Genomic DNA, 22413 nt, shown 5'->3' with positions numbered 1-22413 from the left:
ATAGATAGTTTGAAATGAACATTATAAATGTTTAGCATGTATATAGGGAGAGTAAATCAAATTAATGTGTAGAAAGTATAGCTAATCTATATCCTATATGGTTTTCAGAAGACTACGAGAAATACAAAGGAAACTAGAAGCTAGACGTAGTACCTGGAATTACGTGACATTAATTTGGAACCCCAGTGTGGGTTGGAAGTATCACCACATTCAAAGTAGGTGGTAATTTTATTATTTGAAGATGGACTGTTATGTGGAATAGGAAATCAGGTCTTTGAAGTGAACTGGCTTGCAATGAATTTATAATAGGTACATTTTTGATAAGTACACTTGGGTTATGGTGCTTGCATTTGTCGTGACGGTTTTCCACTTGGGACTCTTCATTTGTAGATCGGGGTTCTTAATATACACGTTATCGCAAAGCAATTTTACATTACCAGGCTATAATAAGACATCTTGACACAGCACGGTTCATTTCTATGTCACTATTGGGCAATTAGGTGGCACTTCTAAGTTTTCACGACATTTTGGAGTTCATATCCCCTTTTCTCTCCATTGCTTTCGGGTTACTGCATACCTCCATTTTGAGGGGATTATGAACAATTATATTAAGGACTCTTACGGTACATTGAATACACCTTGTGTTAAAAATCAAGATCACTATACATTTAGTATAAGTAACTAATGTACAATAATTATTATATGCAAAGAGGCTTTGTTTGGAAAATTGAATACAGAAGTATTCTGTATGTTTATGTTTATACAGCCTTGATGAAGTTGCGGGTTCACGCCCCAATTGCGACGAAACACGTGTTGGCTGTGGCTGAAATCAAAAGAATAAAATCCTGAAAAGAAAGGACCAAAAGGATTGTTTATACATTGTTTTGAAAATTATTGTGTCTTACGTTAATAGGGAAACCTTTTAACACATAACGTGTGCTTGGGAGTGAAGTAGATCTCCCTACCTACTATAAATGAATCTTAGCTGTGTGTATGAATCCTGCATAGCAAAGCGAAAATTGCTTTATCTATTACCATTGCTTCCATAATTGCCAACAGTTTTGTTCGTTGACCAGTATCAAATGCGCACAAAAGGTCCATAATGGCCAGATGTACACAACGTTTTTTGGCCGTAACATAATTTTGTTACACTTTGCTCCACAGGTTCCAATCCTGAACAAAGGTAAAGAAAATGAGAGAAGATCCCACAAGTTCTAGGGAACAGGGTACTTAAGACACTACAAAGTCAAAGGGCTATCCCTGGAAAAGTTAGTGTGACGGAATACTAACACCCAACTTCCAGTATTCCTATCTCACTCACTCACAGCATGTACTCAATCTATTGTTCAAATCACTGGTTACGAACTAGATCATAACGTTTACAGTCTTTTTATTTAAGAATATATTTGTTAAAATTTCAGTATAAAGTCAATTGAATTTTACTGAAAGCATGTAGCATAAAAACATCTCATAATATAAAAAAAAACATTATTAAGAAAATAGTAAAATTACACTTGTACAGCATATTAGAAAAAGAGAAAATACATTCTATAAATCATCAGAGATAATCATACAGTAAATTACAAGTAAATAAACAAAAGAAACCCCCTGCTATAGATAGAGCACCTATTGTTGCTACAGATTATCAGATTCAATAGCCTGCACACATATTAATTCAGACTTCCAGTATTACAAGATGCGATATATATCTAGAGTCTCCTGGACTTTATTTGATTTCTATTAAGGTAAAAATGCGTTGACGCGTTTCGGTGTTTGAGCCCGCAGATGTGGTCACACCTTCATCAGGACAAAATAGATTTGCTTGGGGTCATCAGGTTCATTAGACCGGTATCCTTTCTCTCAGTTAACGATTCTAATTCTTCCAGTCTTTATATTGGCTAATCTTCACATTCAGCCATACACTGTGGTTAGCAGATCAAGTTATTCTGCCGACTTGATGTTGAATCGTTTTTGTTAAAACGAGACTGTGTGGATAGATCTCTTCTTTCGTTTCTTTTTCTTCGGTTGGTAACTAGTTAATATGCTCTGGTTGGTCTTAATCGCTTTTTTCAAATTGAGGGCCCCTCGTATTAATCAAGGCACCTCCTTCCCCGTGGTTACACTCTGTGTATGGACTGCCACGCGCGTCCTGATACCGACTGTTAGAACTTGATATGTTCTCTTTCTTCGTCGTTAGGTTACCACCACGGGTACGTCTGATCTCGTTTTTCTTAAGAACTGTGCATGTGATGGTCCCCTCTTCTCAGTGGCCCACATTTTCAGCTTAACCGGAATAACCCTGCCCAATATTTTAACTGTGCTATCTAAAAGTGAAATCGGGTGGTAACAATGGGGCTGATTGTTATCCCCCTTTTTAAATATTGATACAATTACTGCTTCTTGATAAGTCTGGACCAGTGGGCCTACAATTGCCATTCTTATTACATTGGTAAGTATTGGGCCCCAGAATTGGGAAAGCACTTTGAACAGGTCTGAAGGGATTTTATCTGGGCCTGGCGCTTTATCTAATGGGCAGCTTTCAATTGCTAATATACCATACAATACCTGCCATAAGCACTGGGCTCAAAAATCTTGGAAAATGTGCTACTCAGGCTTTCACAGAGATTACTACATCTACCTTTGGGTTATCATAGCTTGAGAAGAACGGGCAATTCACAACTTTCCAGAAGGCACAGAGGTCCTACAGCCTGCTTGTGGCCTGAAGGTCTTCCCACATTGTGTTTCCAGCTTGCCTATCTACAATGGCTTCTTTATAAGCTTTCCTAGTTTTAACTACTCAAGCATGATTGAACCAACCAGGGCCGTAAATTTTGTTGCGATATACAAGCTTAGGGAGACATATGACTTTGGGTCTGATTATTCATCACTGAGTGCCTCATGCAGATACGTCCTCTCTGTTTCCCTTATTGTGCATGGTTTTGTACAGTATTTCTGGTGTTTGACTAAAGAACTTCACCCTTGCAGCTTAAAAGTGCTCTGTACCATGTACTGGCTTGTTCTAATGGTGGATCGCTAATGTTTTTCTCTTTCAGGGACCGTGTGAGGCTCCTACCCTGTCACTCTCTTCGATCGAGCAATTGCGAGCGGTGCGGTCAAACGACTGCCAGGGTGCCGGCGCTCTACTGTCAACGCGCTCAACATGTCTCTACCCCCGCCCCCCAGTGTGCATCTCGTACACTGTTACAGTGAAGAACAGCCGATGGAGGCTACTGACATGGGGGGAGGTTTTCTGAGGTCATTGGCCTTTTCTAACTCTCCCGATTTTGCTTCTCTGTCTGCCGATCGTTAAGTGAGCATCTGCCCTGCTAGAGTCAGCATTCTTGACGCGTTAAAGCGAGCACCTGCCTGGAGACAGACACCCGTACTCGGGTAAGATAATTAATAATTGCTAGTGGGACAGTCCCAGGCAGATTACTGTTCTTCCCTAGAAAATAAAGGGAGAAAGTCCCACCATTTTGCCCGTTAATCCCTGTCACAAGGAGATATATTTGGTTCCACCTGGCCAGCTTGCCCCACTACCTCAAGCTATACTAATTGAGAGCTTTGAGGGTGAGAAGAGGAGAAAGTTATTTACCTCCCTATCAATGACCACTTTTGCGAGGTAATGGATACCTCTATAATCAAGGCAGTATCACAGGTGGTGGCCCCCTGGAGAAGAGACTCATGGAATTGCATGCCCAATGCCAGAAACCCCTCAACAAGAGGGAAGATGTGGTGGGGTCTCGATCCCCTTAACCTCCAGAGAACACCACCAACCCAACCCAGTCAAATGTAAGAGAACAGATGGTGTCAGGGGTAGATTTGGATGCCTTTGAGCAGCTGAAGAAGGCATTTATGAATGCTCAGCGCATTCAAGAACCTTCAGGTCAGGGCGCTCTTGGGAAACACCCAATATCATCCCCCCCAAGGTACTCCAGGGGACGAAGATGATTCCCCAAATACTTCTAACGGTGACGGGGAGCATTCCAGACCCTGGTGGACTAACCTTTCCCCTCTTCCCGACTCAGTACCAGCGACCCAAACCCGGTCATGGCAGCGGACCTACTAGATTTGGATGACCTACTGCATCCATGGTCCACAGCCTCCAAAGTTTCATCCTACATGGTTAGCAGGCTTAGATATTTAAATGAGGGAGACGTGGACGCCAGCTCCTAGAAGGGTTGTGTAATCTCTGCTGCTAATTTGCAATCATTCGCTGATATCGCATTTTTAAAATAGAACAAACAAATATTTTATTATATTTTTAATGAATTGGATCTGAAAGGGGAAATTGTTGTTACCCATTGGGGAATTCAGAAGGGTAGGGGCTATTTTTGCACTTCGACATTCTCTGACGGGTCCGGGAGTCTGGCAGTCACTTCCTAGTCCACCTCATTGACAACTAGAGGAGCAATCTTTAGGCAGTGCGCACTCTAGTCTTTTGGCGCCTAGGGGATATTTAAATGTGGGCAGCATGGACGCGCTCCTGGCATGTAGCTGGCACGCCTAAGTCAAGCCAGTCTGCGCCCGTCAGCGTCCCGGATGCGGCCAGCGCCAGCCATGCTGCCCAACAGGCACCAGGTCAGGTGGTTAGAATACGTTACTCAGGGGATGTTCTGCGGGGTTGGAATTCTAATATTTGCCCCCGCCGAGGTAACTGGGATGGTTCTTTAGAATGCAACAATATATGCCCGGTTTGTAATTTTAGGATGGGAGTGAGACGGGTTAGTTCTAACCAAGTTTGCCCCCCTTCTTTACATCTTAAGAGGCCCCCCATTACTGCAGCACTAATGAATGTACGGTCCCTTAGGAAACATCATGCAGAGGTTTTCGATCTCCTTGACAATAATTTGTTAGATCTGTTATTTATTACGGAGTCATGGCTTGGCTCTATGTCAGACCCCAGTGTTACCCTCGCCACACCTGAGGGATATAAGATTGTTAGGGCCGACTGCCCAGAAGGAAGGGGGGGAGGGCTGGCCATTTTTTACAAGGATACATGGGAGTTACGCAGGGGTGAGGTGAGCCTATGGCGAGGCTGTGAGGCTTTAGATTTTAGTATTCGTTTCGCAGACCATTTTACCTTGGGAGGTTCTTTGCTTTACAGTCCCCCCGGTATGGGGGGACCTTTTATTCAGGCGTGTGGGGATAACATGGCCTCCAGGGTGTTGAGATTCTCTCACTACATTGTTTTAGGGGATCTCAATATCCACCTTGACCAGGTTGAGGCTAAGGATACTTGTGACTTCCAGGACACTCTCCATCTGGCCCAGCTGGACCAATGGGTTGGCTCCCCTACCCATCAGGCCAGCCACATACTGGACCCCATCTGCTCTAATTTTTCCATCTCGATTGGTGACCCATGTCCAGTTTCCTGGTCGGATAATTTTATGGCACACTCAATGAAGTCTTGGAAACTTCTAGACCTATCCTCTCGGGCGACCTTGAGGATCATCTTGATTGTTTCACCAATTGGGTTGCTAATGAAGTGAATGCACTGGCCCTACAGTGCTCTCCTAGGTTGTCTAGGAAATCCCCGTCTAAACCCTGGTTTAGCCAGGAACTTAAAACACTTAAACATGAATGTAAGATTCTCGAGCGGGTGTGACGTCGTAGTGAATTCTGCCCCACAGCCAAGCTGAAGCTCAGAACCAAGCAGAAGGTCTTTTATGGGGGCCAGAAAATCAGCCAAAAGCCTTTTTTTTTTTTAATCGGTTTGACTCTGCTAATAACAACGCTAAAGAAATCTTCGCGATTGTTCAGAGCTTCACTTCTCCCTTGGCTCAAGTTAGCATCTCATCTACCTCTGTCTCCTTTTGCGACACCCTGTCGAATTTCTTCTTGGATAAGATTTGCACTATTCAGGCAACTTTTTCATCTGGGGCACTGGGTCTGAGGCAAGGGGTTTGCCCCCACCGGCTGGTGTTGAACATCGTTTGGATGTTTTCAAGCCTTCTTGACTCTCTTAATATTCTCAATAGTTTAAAATCTGGTTCACCCTCAGATCTGTGTCTTGCTAAACTGCTAGCGGCTGCTGCGGGGACGATTAATGCAGAGGTGAACAGTATTATCAACTTGTCCCTCCAGACAGGCAGTGTCCCAGTAGTGTGGAAACAGGCTAAGCTTCTGCCACTTTAAAAAAAAACATCATTAGACCCTCTTAATCCAAGGAACTACCTGCCTATCTCTCTTCTGCCTGGCTTGACCAAGGTGTGTGAGAAGGTTGTCAATAGACAACTTACGGCATTTGTTGAGAGGGAGGGCTATTCGGGGGTGTCTGGACGCCGGGGGGAAGGCAGCATTGATTTTGCTCAACCTCTCAGCGGCGTTTGACACGGTCCCGCACTCTCTACTTTTCTCACGACTGTCCGGGATCGGTGTTTCAGGTATGGCATGGAACTGGCTTAGATCTTTCTTGGAAGGGTGGGCTCAGCAGATCTGGATTCCTCCTTTCTCCTCCTCTTTACAGCCTGTGACCACGGGAGTTCCCCAGGGTTCCTCACTTAGTCTCCTTCTCTTTAACATTGATTTGACTCCTTTAGTCTATTTGGCCGAGAGTTTGGGGGCTAAGGTGATGGCTTATCCTGACGACACCCAGCTGCTTTTTACTTGGGAAGATAGTGATGAGTCAGTTGCCTCGGTTCACCACTGTCTCTCTTCCATTTTAAAATGGTTGGCGGCTGCGCAATTAAAATGTGATGAGGAGAAGTCAGAGATTCTCCTTCATGGGAAATTCCCGCTGAACTTTTGAGAATCTCTTTGGCCTCCAGAGTTTCCCCTGCCCACCTCTACTGGAAAGCCGGCCAAGAATTTCGACGAGAGGCTCTCCTTTTCATGTCATATTAAGAAGTTGGCTGGCAACTGTTTTGGCCTTCTCAAGACCCTGAGGAAGTTTCTTCCTCTTCTTCCCCAAGCAGCTAGAGAAACAGTCACATGCGCACTTATCTTATCCCGGCTTGATTATGCCTATGCCCTTTACATAGGCATTCCGGGATATCTGCAAAAAAAGCTCCAGATGGTCCAGAATGCGGCAGCCAGACTTCTTCTGGGTGTTTCCACCAGGAGCAGTGTGGGACATCATCTGCGATCTTTGCATTGACTGCCTATGGTGGCTCGGTGAAGTTCAAAGCACTGGTTTTGGCCCATCGAGCTCTGCATGGCCTTGGTCCACTCTACCTACAAAAAACGGTTCTCTTTCTATGTTCCAGCTAGACAACTGCGCTCTTCATCCCATCGCCTTGTTCAGGTCCCTCCATTCAAATATCAGAGACGAGGTGGCAGCTCACTGGCAAGGTTGGCCGGTGTTGCATGTAATGCGTTGCCTCTTCCCCTTCGTAATTTGCAAGACCTAGCAGCCCTCAAGAAAAATGTAAAAACACATATTTTTGCTTAAATAGACTCTCTCACCCTTCCTGCAGGCTTCACACCGGGACACTCGTGAGTATCCGTGCACGCTACAAATAAAGATAACATAACATAATATAGAAATCCCTTGGATAAGGAGGTGAGGAACTGCCTCAAGGCAGAATGCCTGTGACCTTCTTTGGAGGGGAAGGTGGCCCTAACCCCAGAAATAGACACAAAAATGGCCACCTTACAGGCCAAGTTCATCCCGACCCCAAGAAGGGCATCAACAGGTCCTGGTGATACTGTGAAGATAAACTACTGGACATAGCTGGACCCTTGGCCAAAATAATGGACATGGCAGAGGATGCGAAGGCCTCTGGTATGCTGATCTGCCCCGAAGCCTTGTCTAGCTGGACTCAGCAGGCAATAATCTTCTTGGGGCAGCCAAATGCGTGATCTCTACACAGCGGCGTGGATCCTTGCTCATCAAGATCGACCCCAAACTGGAAGATCTTTCCACCTAAGAGGCAGGCACGGTCGCCCAAGGCAACCTTTTTGGACACCTGTTTATCCGGGAACTGGGAAAGGTTGTTTATATATTCAGTTCCCTAGATAAGGCCCAAACCTCCATTAAATGAATATTTACCCCCGTGTTATTACCTCTGCCGGCGAAATAAGGGGGCACTCGTTTGCCGCTACACACAGCATGCCTCCAGTGGAGGAGAATCCCACCGGGGCCAATATCAGGACTCCAGTAAATTTGGGAACTTCTACCAGATGAGACTGAATTCCTGTTGCAGAGGTGGCAGGGGTGGCCTCAGGGGCTACAACAACTACAACAATTCACAAGGTGAGAACCCAAGGGATGGAAAACCTCCGGCTTGGGGGTCGTTTGAGATTATTTTTGCAGATTTGGGAATCCCTGTCATCAGACAAATAAGTCCATCAAATGGTCCAAGGGTGTCACATTGAGTTCTATGGGGCCCCGCCCAAACCCAAGACCCCAGACCCCTGGTCTTCCCAAAGGACCAGCAAGCCCTGATCAACTTAGAGATAGCAGAGCTTTTGGAGAAGGGAGCTATCGTCCCCACCTCCAGACACCCCAACCGGTTCCTGAACAATCTCTTGATAGTAGAGACGAGGGACGGAGACCAGCGTTGGGTGATCAACCTAAAGGAGTTTAACAGGTGGCTCCTTTATAGTCACTTCAAAATGGAAGGCATTCACCTCCTCAGGGATCTTCTGTGGAGCTCGGCCTGAATGGTCCGTTTAGACTTAAAAGATGCCTACCTGACTGCCGTTTTTTCCACCACACGTGTGCTTTCTGCAATTCCAGTGGGGATCCCAAGTGCTTGAGTTCACCTCCCTTCCTTTTGGACCTCGTCCACCCTTGGTGTTTTACCAAGCAGATGTGGGGATCCAGTGGGGATCCCAAGTGCTTGAGTTCACCTCCCTTCCTTTCGGACCTCGTCCACCCCTTGGTGTTTTACCAAGCTGATGTGACCCGTGGCAGAGTTCCTACAGGCATGAGGAGTGCGACTGATTGTCTATCTAAATGATATTCTCCTTATGAATCAATGCTCTCATGCTCTAACCCTCCAATTGCAGATGGCCATAGACCTGTTGGAGTCCCTGGGCTTCGAGATCATCACACACTAGTCTGATCTAATCCCGGCTCAATCCATTCAATTTCTAGGATTCCTAGTCAACTCGGAAGAGGCGACACTCAGCCTTCCTTCCCCAAAATTGTTCAAAATCAGACACAAGCTAAGGAGAACCCTGACCAAACCTCAGATCACTCTACGACATCTGGCCAGCATAGTGTCAGAATCCGGGCCAGGTGCGACAGGGCCTTTGAGCGAGTACCTCCGAGATGATTGACATAACAGGGCGCCGCTATATTGTCCATCTTCAGGAGGATCAGCGGTAAAACTGTTTGTCCAATTACATATCCCTGACGGCAGAACACCTTCCAGGCCAAGCCAACCAGAGAGCAGATTGGCTCTCCCATCACTGAAGAGATGTCAGCCTGTGGAAACTGAATCCCTTGGTCTTCCAGCGGCTGCAGGAATGTTGGGGGCCCTTCTCAATGGATCTCTTTGCCTCCAGCCTAGACTTTCAGGTGGAGAGGTTCTGCAGCTAGAGACCAGACCCCTTGGAAGTAGTGATGGATGCTTTCCTCTAGGACTGGACCCTGGAACAGGCCTATGCTTTCCCTCCGTTTGCGATGTTAACTCGACTGTCGGCCCAGGTGCGCAGGCAAGGAGCAGATCTGGTTGTGATCACTCCAGTCTGGAAGCCGCAAGCCTGGTATCCAGTGATGATGGAACGTTCCTGGGATTTTCTAATCCCTCTACCCCTAGATCCAGATCTCCTGAGAGATCTACAGAGCAATCCTCATCCCCTGATACTGGTGGCAACCCTCGAGCTAATGGCATGGAGGATTACTGAGAGCAATGGAAAGTCCCAGGAGTTTCAGCAGAGGTTGCCGCACTCCTCGCCAAAGCGTGGGCAGATATTACCACCAAACTATACAAATCGGCGTGGTCTAGATGGGTATGTTGGTGTTTCCAATGACAAATGGATCCCGTGGGAACAAAGGGTGTAAACATCCTCAATTTTTTATCAAACATGTCCTCACAGGGCTTAGCATACAAGACCATTAACACCTTTCGAGCAGCAATCTCAGCAGGACACCTTCACATAGATGGCCACCCGGTCAGTATGCAACCTCCTATAGGGTATAAGATTATCTCTTCCCCCGGAATATAGATATTCTGTGCTGCTGGATGTGAATAAAGTCCCTAATTTATTCACCTCCTGGCCTTCCAATTGGTACTAGTCCAGGAAACAACTGTCACCGAAATTGGCAATGCTGCTTTGCCTCATATCCTGTCGCAGGGTCTCTGATGTGCGGGCTTTGGATCTCACAGGTATGATTTTCACTCCAGACGGGGTACGTTTTCACATTTCTTGAAGAACCAAATGCAACTCTAGAGTGGTGTCTTATCCAGAATTTCAAAGAGTGCCAAAACTATGTGTGATCCAGACCCTTAAAATGTATGAATCGGACATGGACGAGCTTCGCCCCCATGGGGAAAGATAACTGTTAATTGCTTTAACCAAACATCACAGAGCAGTTACCTCCCAACAATTTCCAGATGGATTAAATGGGTAATGCAGGAAGCGGGATTAATGCCTCCCAGTTTGGTGCCTACTCAGTCAGAGGAGCCATGGCTTCTAAGGCCTTCACCCTTGGAGCTCGATTAGAGGATATTGGCAATGCAGCAGACTGGTCTTCCGACTCCACTTTTAAATGGTTTTACTTCAAACCGGTCTCATCCCTGGCAACCGTAGTAGTGAACAAGCTTTAAACTAGCCTAATTCTCACCTCTGGGCCCTGCCATGGAATACAAAATGTCCTAGCTATCGTAGCGGAAAGTTTCAATTCTATTAAAGACATGGAGGAGAGGATTAGCCCACCCGTCTAGCCACGGACTGGCTCCCACCCACAGTAAGAGTCAGTCAAGTCTTAAGGTTTTTAGTGATGCAGGAACAAATTGTTTGTAACTTGAATTATCATTCTGATTGTTGAAGTTTGCACTAAATTTCTCAAATGATGGTTATGCTCGTGATGATGATGTTCTGTAATTGAAATGACGAACCGACACAGGTAGAAGAGTGCACCTCAAATTTCTCTTTGTGCATCTTTTCAGGATCGGAGTCCACTAAACGGGAATATGGGAAAGTTGTGTTTGCAGGAAGAAAGAGGAAGAAGAAGCGTCTGTGAGGACCGTTATACAAGCGGAAGCATCCTGATTGGATATAATGTTTTGTCTTTGATTCTCCCAATGTACCATTGGAAATGTAGTTTGTGCCAATGTTTTGTACTTTGATAAAAGGCTGCTCTGAAAAAAAATGGAGAAAGGAAAAGCCTAATCCTTGCCTCCTTATCCTTAATAGAATTGAAACTTTCAGTTACGATAGCTAGGACATTTTCTTTCTATGCATATTCAAGTCTGCTAAGTATGGCACTAGTACCTTTATACCAAGTTCCATTTTAAGTCCTAAGAAGAGTGGATTGTGGTCACTTAAACAACTTATGATTACCTTGCACTTATGAAGAAAGGAAGCTAAATCCTTGGAAAATAACATACTCAAATATAGAGCACAAACTGTCCCAATAAACATTGGGGCTGGTCTGGGATAGGAGCAATTAAAACCTTGAGCATACTCCAAGTTTCTAGAACAAATTACTTAATTCAGCGCATCTCCAGAGGTAGTATGTCTAAAATGTGTTATTGGTAAGTCTGATTCATTCCAGAGACTGCAGGTTATCATCATTTTAGGATCTGACATACAAATGCTAAAATCGCATATCCAGGTTATTGGAAATCCTTATTGCGATCACTTTTAACTTACACAGATGCTCCTCCAAGTCATCATCATCCTTATGTATGGATGCATCAAAAATATTGTGAGAAAAATTAATCAACAACAAATTAAATGGTTTCTGAAGTTTAAATAGTAACATTTGGTATTACAGTGTACAGTGCATTACTCAAACAGTTATGTCTGCAAGGGTAACAGAAACAAAAGTTGTCAAACCACCCTTGCATTTCATGAGCTTGATGGGGTTGCTGGGTTATTAAACGTTGCATGGTCATTAATCAACAGGGAATATTGTGTACATGTTTCTTGGCAGCAGATAACTCCATACTGCTCCACTAGCTGTAGCCAATCGAGTTGTTTAATTTAAGCTGCAGGCCTACCACATTCCAATGAACCAAGTCCAAAGTCCTGGATACTGCTCTATCCTATGGTACCAATGTGTTCTGCCGCATCAGAATTGGGTGTTGAGTAGTTTGCCCTTGGGCCATAAAAGAACCCAGATGTTGTACTTTGATGCCACCATTGGGAAATTAACGGATATAGGAAGTGTAATATAGCTTGTGTAAAATCTGGCCTTCTGAAATTGATTATGATACAGTTCCCAGACAATGTTTTCTCCGAGAGCCCCACCCATGAAAACCTCCTACCTGTGAGAATCTCCTCAGACAGGTCACAGGTCCATCCTGAGCATTTCCTTAGCCAGTGAGTCACTTTATTTAAAAAGGACATGTGTTTCTGTGAATGAAGGGCCCATCATTGGCATGTTTTCTAATATAACATAATAGGGGGTGCCCTCCAAATGTATTTGGGTGCGGATCTCATTGCTCAAACTTGAACTTTTATGATACTTGTTTGAGACGTTCTGATTCTATAAATTTCCTCTTTACGTATTCCACCCTTCTCAGGACCTATAGCTTTCCTGGCAGAAAGTAATCTTAGTGCCGTCAGATTGTCGCAAAGTGACTCATGGCCCCTTTGTTCTTGCAATTGCGTATTTTCAGGATGGATTAATTTCTGGATTTGCAGATTTTGAAGTAGAGGACTTTGCTGATCCATGTTCAGAACATTCTGATAATTTTTTTCCTTCCCTTGGCCACTCTTCTGTGAACTGAAGTTAAATAAACTAACTTTTCATCCACATCACTCAATTTCATCAGTACCCAGTGTAGTGTAGTTCCTATATTCTCAATAGGCTCATTGGAATAATATATCCTATAGATATGACGTAGGACTTAGGTCAGTAGGTCTCTATCGAAAATACTAAACTTAATTGTGAGTCCTAGGTAGCTCAGAGGTCACTAGAAACTTTCTTGAATACACAAGAAGGGATTAGTTTCTGACAACCGCATAAACATGACAACTTTGTTTCCCTAGGACTGAAAAATATCTTCAGAGTCGTAGAAACAATAGATAACTATTTTACTAAGTCAATCGTGCATGCTTCATTTCTACAGAGTTGCAGAGAAATAGATAGTGAGTAGGGTGTTTTCAATAAAAGGATTTATTGAACAGTCTTCTTTCTCATGCAAGACAGGTGAATTGCTACACTCGTTTGACAGAATGCAAATTATAATGCGTTCAGCGAGAATAGTATTATAACATAATACTGTAATATCATTGTATGGTTTCTAAGCCAAATAAAAATACATACATATATAACACAGGCTAAAATACTCAACTGGTGCTTCTAAAATACGCCTACCCCAATGTACCTAACCTAGGTCTTGAACGAGAGAAGAAGTAAGTACTGTTTAGCATAAGTTTTAGTTCTGCCAAGAATTGCCAAAGGTTTCTCTAGGTTCTAATCAGCTCCATACCTTAGAATGAGGGAGGTCTGGTATCTCTGTCTCGGGACTTGATTTCCCAACACCCTGCAAGGGGAGTCCAAAACACTGGAGCTGGATTTCTTGTCAGAGGAGAGCAGCTTCCTGATCAGTGCGTCAGCTTAGAGAGTCGGCTCCTTCGGCACTTGCTGTAGCGAGCTGCATCGGGCAAGTAGGTCGTCGAACTGCACCGAACCACCGTGCTTTGCTATAGCAAGTGAAGGTATATTTATACCTTGAAAGTGTTTAGGAATGCCAGATTTGACGTAAAGTCGGGCATATGAACGTCATGGATGAACCCCTAAGAAATAGTTGTTCATGCATAATAATGAGTTTCTTGGAGAAATCAATATCCAGGCTAGGGGAAGTCCCTTCTGCTTAAGAGTCTGGTTTTCCAAGAAATCGTTGTGACGTTGATGAACGGATGGAAGTAGCCATGCCTGTATTTGGGTAGCATGGGCTATGCCTAAATAAGGGCTTGATTTCTATGCCTATATAAGGGCAACGTGGATTGTACCTATATAAGGGCATGAATCAGGAAAATTCATTCGGAATCTAAAACGCCATACAATACCCACTCCACTTACTTATGTACGACATTACTAAGTTCTAACCATGTTAAACATATCTATGCATGATGTATTAAAACCCACCCAAAACACATAAATATGCAATGGTACTGGTTGTACACAAAAGCGCATTGGTGCTGTACATAATAAAAGCAATGGTTCATTCTAAGCATATAATTGACATTTGTAAATGCTGTCTGAATGAACCACAAAAATATAGATTTATGAAATGGCTTGTTAATACAGAATAGAAAAAGGGCCCGAAACCATTTCATGTCAGATTACATAAAACTGTTTGTGTATGTGGAGAAGGTCAAATATTGTCTCTGGAAGTTTTTCATAGAATTCTTGTTCTCTATGAACAGTTCTACTTTAAACAGATTACTTTGTGCCAAAAAGGGTAAAAATACAAGTTTGGAAAAAAATTAATCATAGGAAAAAGAGTCCCAAAGTTAGAACTTTATTTTGAAAAATAAAGGTTGAATTCAAAGTCTCTCAGAACACTGTGTGCCAAATCAAAAGTCAGTGTTATTATTTGGAGAAAACATCAAATCTTCTAAGTCTGTGAAAAAGTCATCTACCATTGTAGGTGAAAGTTGGATTACCTTGTTTAGAAGATTAACTGCACATAGATGTGAAGCATCGCCGTCAGCATTGGTCACATTAGCAATGTTCGTATTGGATGATACCTGTGTGCCTGTTTCCTCTCGTACCTCACCATCAGCATTTTGCATCTGTGAGAGCTCAATGAATGCCGTCAGCAGAATTTGTAGCCACTGGGGACAACACAGTGCATGGGCTGTTACTGGTTCAAGCAAAGTATCAACATCTGTTGGCTTGACTGATGGGAGTGTGAGACATAAGTCTAACATGCATTCTTCTCCGCATAGCAGGCAGCGTAGAACAGGTAAGATGCAATCTTGCCAAATTGGTCTAATTGATAGAAACCATGTGGTATTCAATGCTCTTAGACAAGGTAGTCCCAAAATGTGGATGATGTGCTCACGACACTTCATTGCCAGTAGAGTTTTCTCCATGGAGAACTGGGTGTCGCTGGTGAATTGGCTTGCCGTATCGCAGCAATAGGAGCAAAAATAGTATCCATGCAGTGAGTCCCAAAATGAGAGGCACTCCGCCAAACACTGAGTGCACAAAGTTTGGAAATATTCCTAGGACTGCGTCAAAGGTGCTAACAGTCCAGAAAATATGGTCTTAAATACATGTATAATACCGCTCGTATCAGACATGTTTAAGACACGACTTAACATTTCTGAGAAATGTAGAGGGCAGTTTGTAGTTATTAGGGCATGTATCTCGGCAGAAGTCCTTGCGACTGCAGATCATAGGTCTCTTTGGCCGAGGTCAGTGGCACAGTTTTTTGCAAAAGAATGGCTTTCATTCTGCTTAAAGTATCAATTTGTATAGAAGAGATGTTCAGTGAAGGGCATAACGGTGACTTCCTGTCTGACTTGGTCTTTGGAAATAATACTTGCATACAGCAAGTTACCCTGGCTGACAGAGTTACTAGATAGGGTAAACCTGGCAACATGCCACAACAGCTGTGATCGTTCAACATGAGGTAACTTCCATTGGAAAGTTGTCCAAAAATTGGATCAATCACCGCAGCTGCTGAACCTTGTAGGTGGCAGGATAAGTTGGTAGAGGAACAATCGCAGGACCCGTGTAAATTAATACCCTGACAAAGGAGGGAACCGCTTAGTGCTATTTCACAATTTTTACCACTAAGAAAGACTTCTCTTCCCCTACTCCAACATCTGTGTGTGTACGGTAATTCCCAGGATGTCTTGATGTATTCTTTACCCAACCTTTCATATGTGCCTGCTGGTATGTGTTTTAGGCAATACTGAAAAAGGAAAATTGTAACAGGCAGAGTGATTGTTCCATGTATTATCCATTCAGTGGCTGGCTTTTCAGCAACTGTAAATGGCAATCTTTCCAGTTTTTCAATGCTCAGCACTGTATAGTCTGCTTCCCTTTGTGCCAATTCGATCTGTTTATCAGTGAGATTGAATTCTGAAAACAGTGATGTAGTATTGATTAAACGCCAAGGCACATAGCCTGCACGTAGGTTTTGTAACATCCAGCATAATAGCATGATAGAACGTAATTACGACTGACCATGTTGCAACATGACCAAGTCCTGTACCATGATGACTATGGCAGAAGACACTATGCTGTCCAATGAATATATCCTGGACGACAGAGTCGTTAACCCATTGTCAACCACAGAGAGCGTTTTCTCTAAATTAATACGATCAATTTCTCATATTCTTTCTGCAGTCTCTGCTTGCGTAATCTTCCATGCTTCATTATAAGCAGCATAGATACCGGCATATATAAAACGTTTATGACGTGGTGTCCTTGGTCCTAGCAAGATTTCCCTAAGTTTAGCACCATCATTAAGTAAAGATAAGTGTTGTTTAACATCCTTAAGTGTAGATCTATGTAGCCAATCAAGGCACCGTTTCCCTTACACTGTATGATGTTACTATTCCAGGATGCTGTCTCTGAACATATCCTGGATCTGGCCTAGTGGATGTGAAACCCTGTGGCTTATTTAGGAATCTATTTTGACAGATGTTTGTGTCTGTGGGCCAGATTAACCATTTTTTCCAATCTGGATCTGTTCTGTTTGATGCATAATAGTATGTACGTCAACCTCCCCCTCTGAAGTGTTATCACTATCAGGTGTAGGTATGGACGGATTTTTCAGGTCCTTTATCTTAGCTAACCCAAGACAAGACATCTGTTGGACAGTGTTATTCAAAAACATAATTTGCTCAGGGATGTGACTGGTTCTAAACATAGCTTCTATCCCCTGTACCTGCCAATCTTTTGTGCCCCAGACAGTTTTCGTGTCAATTTTGTCTTTCCAAAAGAAGAAACCTAGTTTAGACAATTGGATACCAAAGGGGATGAAGGACGGATCGTTTGAACAAATCAAACACTCACCCCCAGTCAACTGATCTGGGTCTAATCCATCAGAATTCTTTAGCTCACTCCACCACCCCAGTTCAGACATGGCCATATGCAAATCAGTCTGACCCTGTGCCTCATGGGAACAGTCCAGCCCGAACTGCCAAGCCGTGTCTTCCCTGGACCGGAAACAAGCATCCTGGGACTGGTTCCGGGTTCATAACCCTCATCAGCTAGGCTATCTTGAATCCAATGGCAGAGGGAGCACAGGGCCAGACTGATTTGCATATGGCCATGTATGAACTGGGGTGGTGGAGTGAGCTAAAGAATGATGATAGATTAAACCCAGATCAGTTGACTGGGGTGAGTGTTTGATTTGCTCTAGCACTCTGTGCATCATCCCCTTTGGTATCGCTTAGTTTAGACAATTGAGCATAAAAGGTTGCAGAATACATTTGTTTTGTATTCGTCAACATACTTTTCATTCCTGTTTTGTTAACATTTTTAAAGTAAAATGATTCTGGGTTGGATACATTAAAACCTGAAAAGTATGGAAACGTATTGGCAAAAGTTTTTGAGCTACCCTTTGGTGGTGTAGGACAATGTTCCCATTAATTATACATAAGTACATTTCTAGGCATTGTCGATTTGTGCACGAAATGGTGACCATAACGATCATAGCAATACATGTGTTCATAATCTGATGAACCTTCTAAGTATTCATGATTTGTAACAACAGCAGACTTCTCTAAGTCTGACATCATATTCTTAACAGTCTCGAAGTCCCAATCATCAGACAAGTTACTAGATGAAACAAAGTCATTCAAGGAAATCTTGAACTGGTGTGGAATCTTCAACAGCTGGGCAGGGCCAAAAATGTCATAGTCAGTTCTGTCCCAAGCTATACCCCCAGGTATAGGAATGGCTGTGATGTTCACTGATGACAAGTCTCTTTGTTCACGATGAGATGATTTGTGTGGTTTAAGGAGTACGTTGATTTTCTTATTTGCTGTGTCCTTTTTTACATATCTTCCGTTTATCAGCATTCCCAAAGTTATCACCGGAGTAAACCAAAGTAGAAGAAAAAGCACACCCAACACAATCCAAAGTTCAATCCATGGTGAAACCAGATAAGTCTTTTACAGGTGATGAAAAAGATCTGTTGCGTGTTCTTTGAAAGTCCTTTTTGATGGCGTTGTTTCAGGTTTGCTGGGATCAACAGAAAACTTATCAAAGTTAATGAAATAGCCAGAGGCAGTTCTGTCAATTGTAGGGATTGCATCAGGATTCATTGAAATCGCTGTAACCACAGGCTCACTTGTCATGTTTGTGTAGACAGATGCTCCTTCATAGTATACATAAATAAAAGGAATCCACTGGATTGAGTTCGGTGATCCCTACAGTGGTGGGGAGCAACCAGTGTTGTTTAAATACCCCTCACACACCAAAAGGCCCCTTGGTGTCATGCTTCATCATCGGGGTCTTCGCAAACCTCTACGGAAATGCGGCGTGCTGCGACTCACGACTTCGTAGGAGCACTGAAAGTGAACTATGTGTTGGTGTGTGTGGGGTGGTAGAATGTTAGTGGTGAGGTGAAGGTGAAAGCTAAAAAATACCTGGCTCGTAGGTAAACAAAAACTTTATTGAGTCCTCGGCTGGTATCATTAAAAAGTGCAAGCGAGGTTGTTCTCTACTGGTTAGGGTAAGGCAACCTCAAAAGTGCGTCAACATGTTTCGGAGTAGAGGACTCCTTCTTCAGGAAAAGGATGTGCACTAGTTATCCTCACCTTACTCACATGTATATGTAGATGTCAAAGTGTGCTCTACAAAAATAATTTATGGTGAAATGTACCTATCTGTTTTATTAAAGGTCAAAATCCGTTGCGCCCAATTGGCGATATACTGGACCTGTGAATGAACAAAAGGTTATATAAACCATAGTGTAAAATACATGTTTATGAAAAACTGTGTAAATACACAGAAGGGTAACACGGAACCAAAAATAAGGTCCAGGAACCCTGGGAAAGAAAATGGAAAAACACAAACAAACACATAGACTGGGACACACATTAATTGTCTATGAAGATCTCCATCTGGTTCCATAAGATGAAAAAAACGGAATTAATATCACATAGTTATCCACAGATGTACATTGCTTACTTATAGTAATGGGCTAAGTAGCCTCATGAGCCAAGAGCGTGGTATTGGGGGTCTTCTGTTCTGCCCAATGTGGCAACCTATGAGGTGTTAAAGGAATCGAGTTTTAGGATCAAAAGCAGTCGATCCTGATACTGATTTAGGCAAAACATACATCCCCACACTCACTGTTACAGCGTGGCCTGGTTGGCTCTCATCCCCTCAACGCGGTTCCGACGAAATGTCGGTCCAGTTAGAAACGAACCCCTTTTATAGTGCCTCAAAAGTTACTGATTATCCCTTAATTGGAAAAGGAAAAGGCCCAAACATGGACATAACCGTGAAATTCTAACCCGGTTCTGCGCGGGCTTGCTGGGTGTGTCCAAAGTAACCAGAGTATGTGTGAAGGTGAGACACTAACCGCAAGCGCATGCGCAAAGCAGTAGTGTCTGCGAAAACGTTCAGGCTGCAGGAGGGAGTTAGCAGTCATGCGCGAGTAAGACGTCCCGGTTTTTTGCCTATCTTAATCAGGGTCTATTTTGGGAGCGTTGCGAGCGCAGCAAATGCAAGCACATGCAATTGGAATTGGAAAGGGTTAGTTAGAACTTGCCAGCGTTCTCGATAGAGAGTAATGTTTAAATACAGACATTCTATCAATTTTTGTGGGCATTAGTACTCATGTTAACAGTGAGATAAAGATATTTTTAACTCTTAATTGATGATGTTCAAGGATAGGTGGATAGTCAATAGTCTGCTATCAACGTAGTTGGCTCCATGGAATAGAGTCATTTAGCCCTGTTGCATCCGAGCCCAAGCGAAAAACCCATCTCTGTTCTTTTTCAAATAGGCCCCTTTCTGACTGTAGTTGCTCAATTACAGTCCAATGTATCTCATTCACACAGTGCTGTGCCTCTAGAAAATGTGATGCCATTTTCGTTGTTTGTTTCCTGCACCTCACATTGCTTTTGTGTTCATTAATTCTAGTTTTCACAGCACGCGTTGTCATCCCCATGTACTCTTTTCCGCAACGCTCCCAAAATAGACCCTGATTAAGATAGGCAAAAAACCGGGACGTCTCACTCGCGCATGCCCGAGTGACTTCTAACTCCCTCCTGCAGCCTGAACGTTTTCGCAGACACTACCGCTTTGCGCATGCGCTTGCGGTTAGTGTCTCACCTTCGCACATACTCTGGTTACTTTGGACACACCCAGCAAGCCCGCGCAGAACCGGGTTAGAATTTCACGGTTATGTCCATGTTTGGGCCTTTTCCTTTTCCAATTAAGGGATAATCAGTAACTTTTGAGGCACTATAAAAGGGGTTTGTTTCTAACTGGACCGACACTTCGTCAGAGCCGCGTTGAGGGGATGAGAGCCAACCAGGCCACGCTGTAACAGTGAGTCTGTGTGTGGGGATGTATGTTTTGCCTAAATCAGTATCAGGATCGACTGCTTTTGATCCTAAAACTCGATTCCTTTAACACCTCATAGGTTGCCACATTGGGCAGAACAGAAGACCCCCAATACCACGCTCTTGGCTCATGAGGCTACTTAGCCCATTACTATAAGTAAGCAATGTACATCTGTTGATAACTATGTGATATTAATTCCGTTTTTTTCATCTTATGGAACCAGATGGAGATCTTCATAGACAATTAATGTGTGTCCCAGTCTATGTGTTTGTTTGTGTTTTTCCGTTTTCTTTCCCAGGGTTCCTGGACCTTATTTTTGGTTCCGTGTTACCCTTCTGTGTATTTACACAGTTTTTCATAAACATGTATTTTACACTATGGTTTATATAACCTTTTGTTCATTCACAGGTCCAGTATATCGCCAATTGGGCGCAACGGATTTTGACCTTTAATAAAAACAGATAGGTACATTTCACCATAAATTATTTTTGTAGAGCACACTTTGACATCTACATATACATGTGAGTAAGGTGAGGATAACTAGTGCACATCCTTGTCCTGAAGAAGGAGTCCTCTACTCCGAAACATGTTGACGCACTTTTGAGGTTGCCTTACCCTAACCAGTAGAGAACAACCTCGCTTGCACTTTTTAATGATACCAGCCGAGGACTCAATAAAGTTTTTGTTTACCTACGAGCCAGGTATTTTTTAGCTTTCACCTTCACCTCACCACTCACATTCTACCACCCCACACACACCAACACATAGTTCACTTTCAGTGCTCCTACGTAGTCGTGAGTCGCAGCACGCCGCATTTCCGTAGAGGTTTGCGAAGACCCCGATGATGAAGCATGACACCAAGGTGTGTGAGGGGTATTTAAACAACACTGGTTGCTCCCCACCACTGTAGGGATCACCGAACTCAATCCAGTGGATTCCTTTTGTTTATGTATATTACATGGGGAGACAGAATCCACTTCTTCCTCTCCCTCCCCCTTTTGTTTATTACTTGCTCCTTCATAGTAGACAGGCGTTTCTTGACGAATTGTTATTTGGGTCTCAAGAGGTACAAGTTCCATAGATTTGTTGCTTAGTCCTTCATTATGCACTGCAGATTCCTCAAAGGTGCTGAGTCTCTCAGTTTGAACCTCTTGGATAGTAGCTAGATTAGGGCATCTGCTTCATTGACGGAGTCTGCTTGGCCTACTGCTTATGATTGGCCACATGATGTGGTTTGACCAGGTCGATGGACACGAACCTGTTCTCCTTTTTACCAGCAAGGGGCGGCAGTAATACTATTCTTGATCCGTGGATTGCTAGGACAGGTACTGGTTGTCTGTAAGAAGGCCCAAATTCCTTCTTGTCTGTGATCTTCTCTCTGACTAGATACCCAAGCTTAGGAATCCAGACAGGTATTGCTGAGATGGTCTGTTTCTTTTTAGTGGTGGTTGGCTTTAGGAACACGTTACATTGTTTCATTCTTATTTCATTTAAGTCCTGTTAAAAAGCCAAACTGTTTTTGATATCAAAGGATTTTGGTCTACCACTGAAGTCTGACAATCGAGGTCCGATACTAACATTCTGGTCCCAAAAAGACTTTATATGGAGTGATACCCCCTAGAGAACTTCTTGGCAGATTGTTAGGACTATGTTGGACACTTATAAGATGTTTGACCCACCCGTCACCCGAACCTAATACCCTAGCTGTTATAGATTGCTTTATGTCCCGGTTTTTTCACTCCACTACCGAATTTCCCTCAGGATGGAATGGACTAGAGTACAGCAATGCAACACCCAAT

Source organism: Lissotriton helveticus, chromosome 1_1, assembly GCF_964261635.1.
Source record: "Lissotriton helveticus chromosome 1_1, aLisHel1.1, whole genome shotgun sequence".
Lineage (NCBI taxonomy): Eukaryota > Metazoa > Chordata > Amphibia > Caudata > Salamandridae > Lissotriton > Lissotriton helveticus.
Note: the sequence above shows the minus strand (reverse complement) of the source record.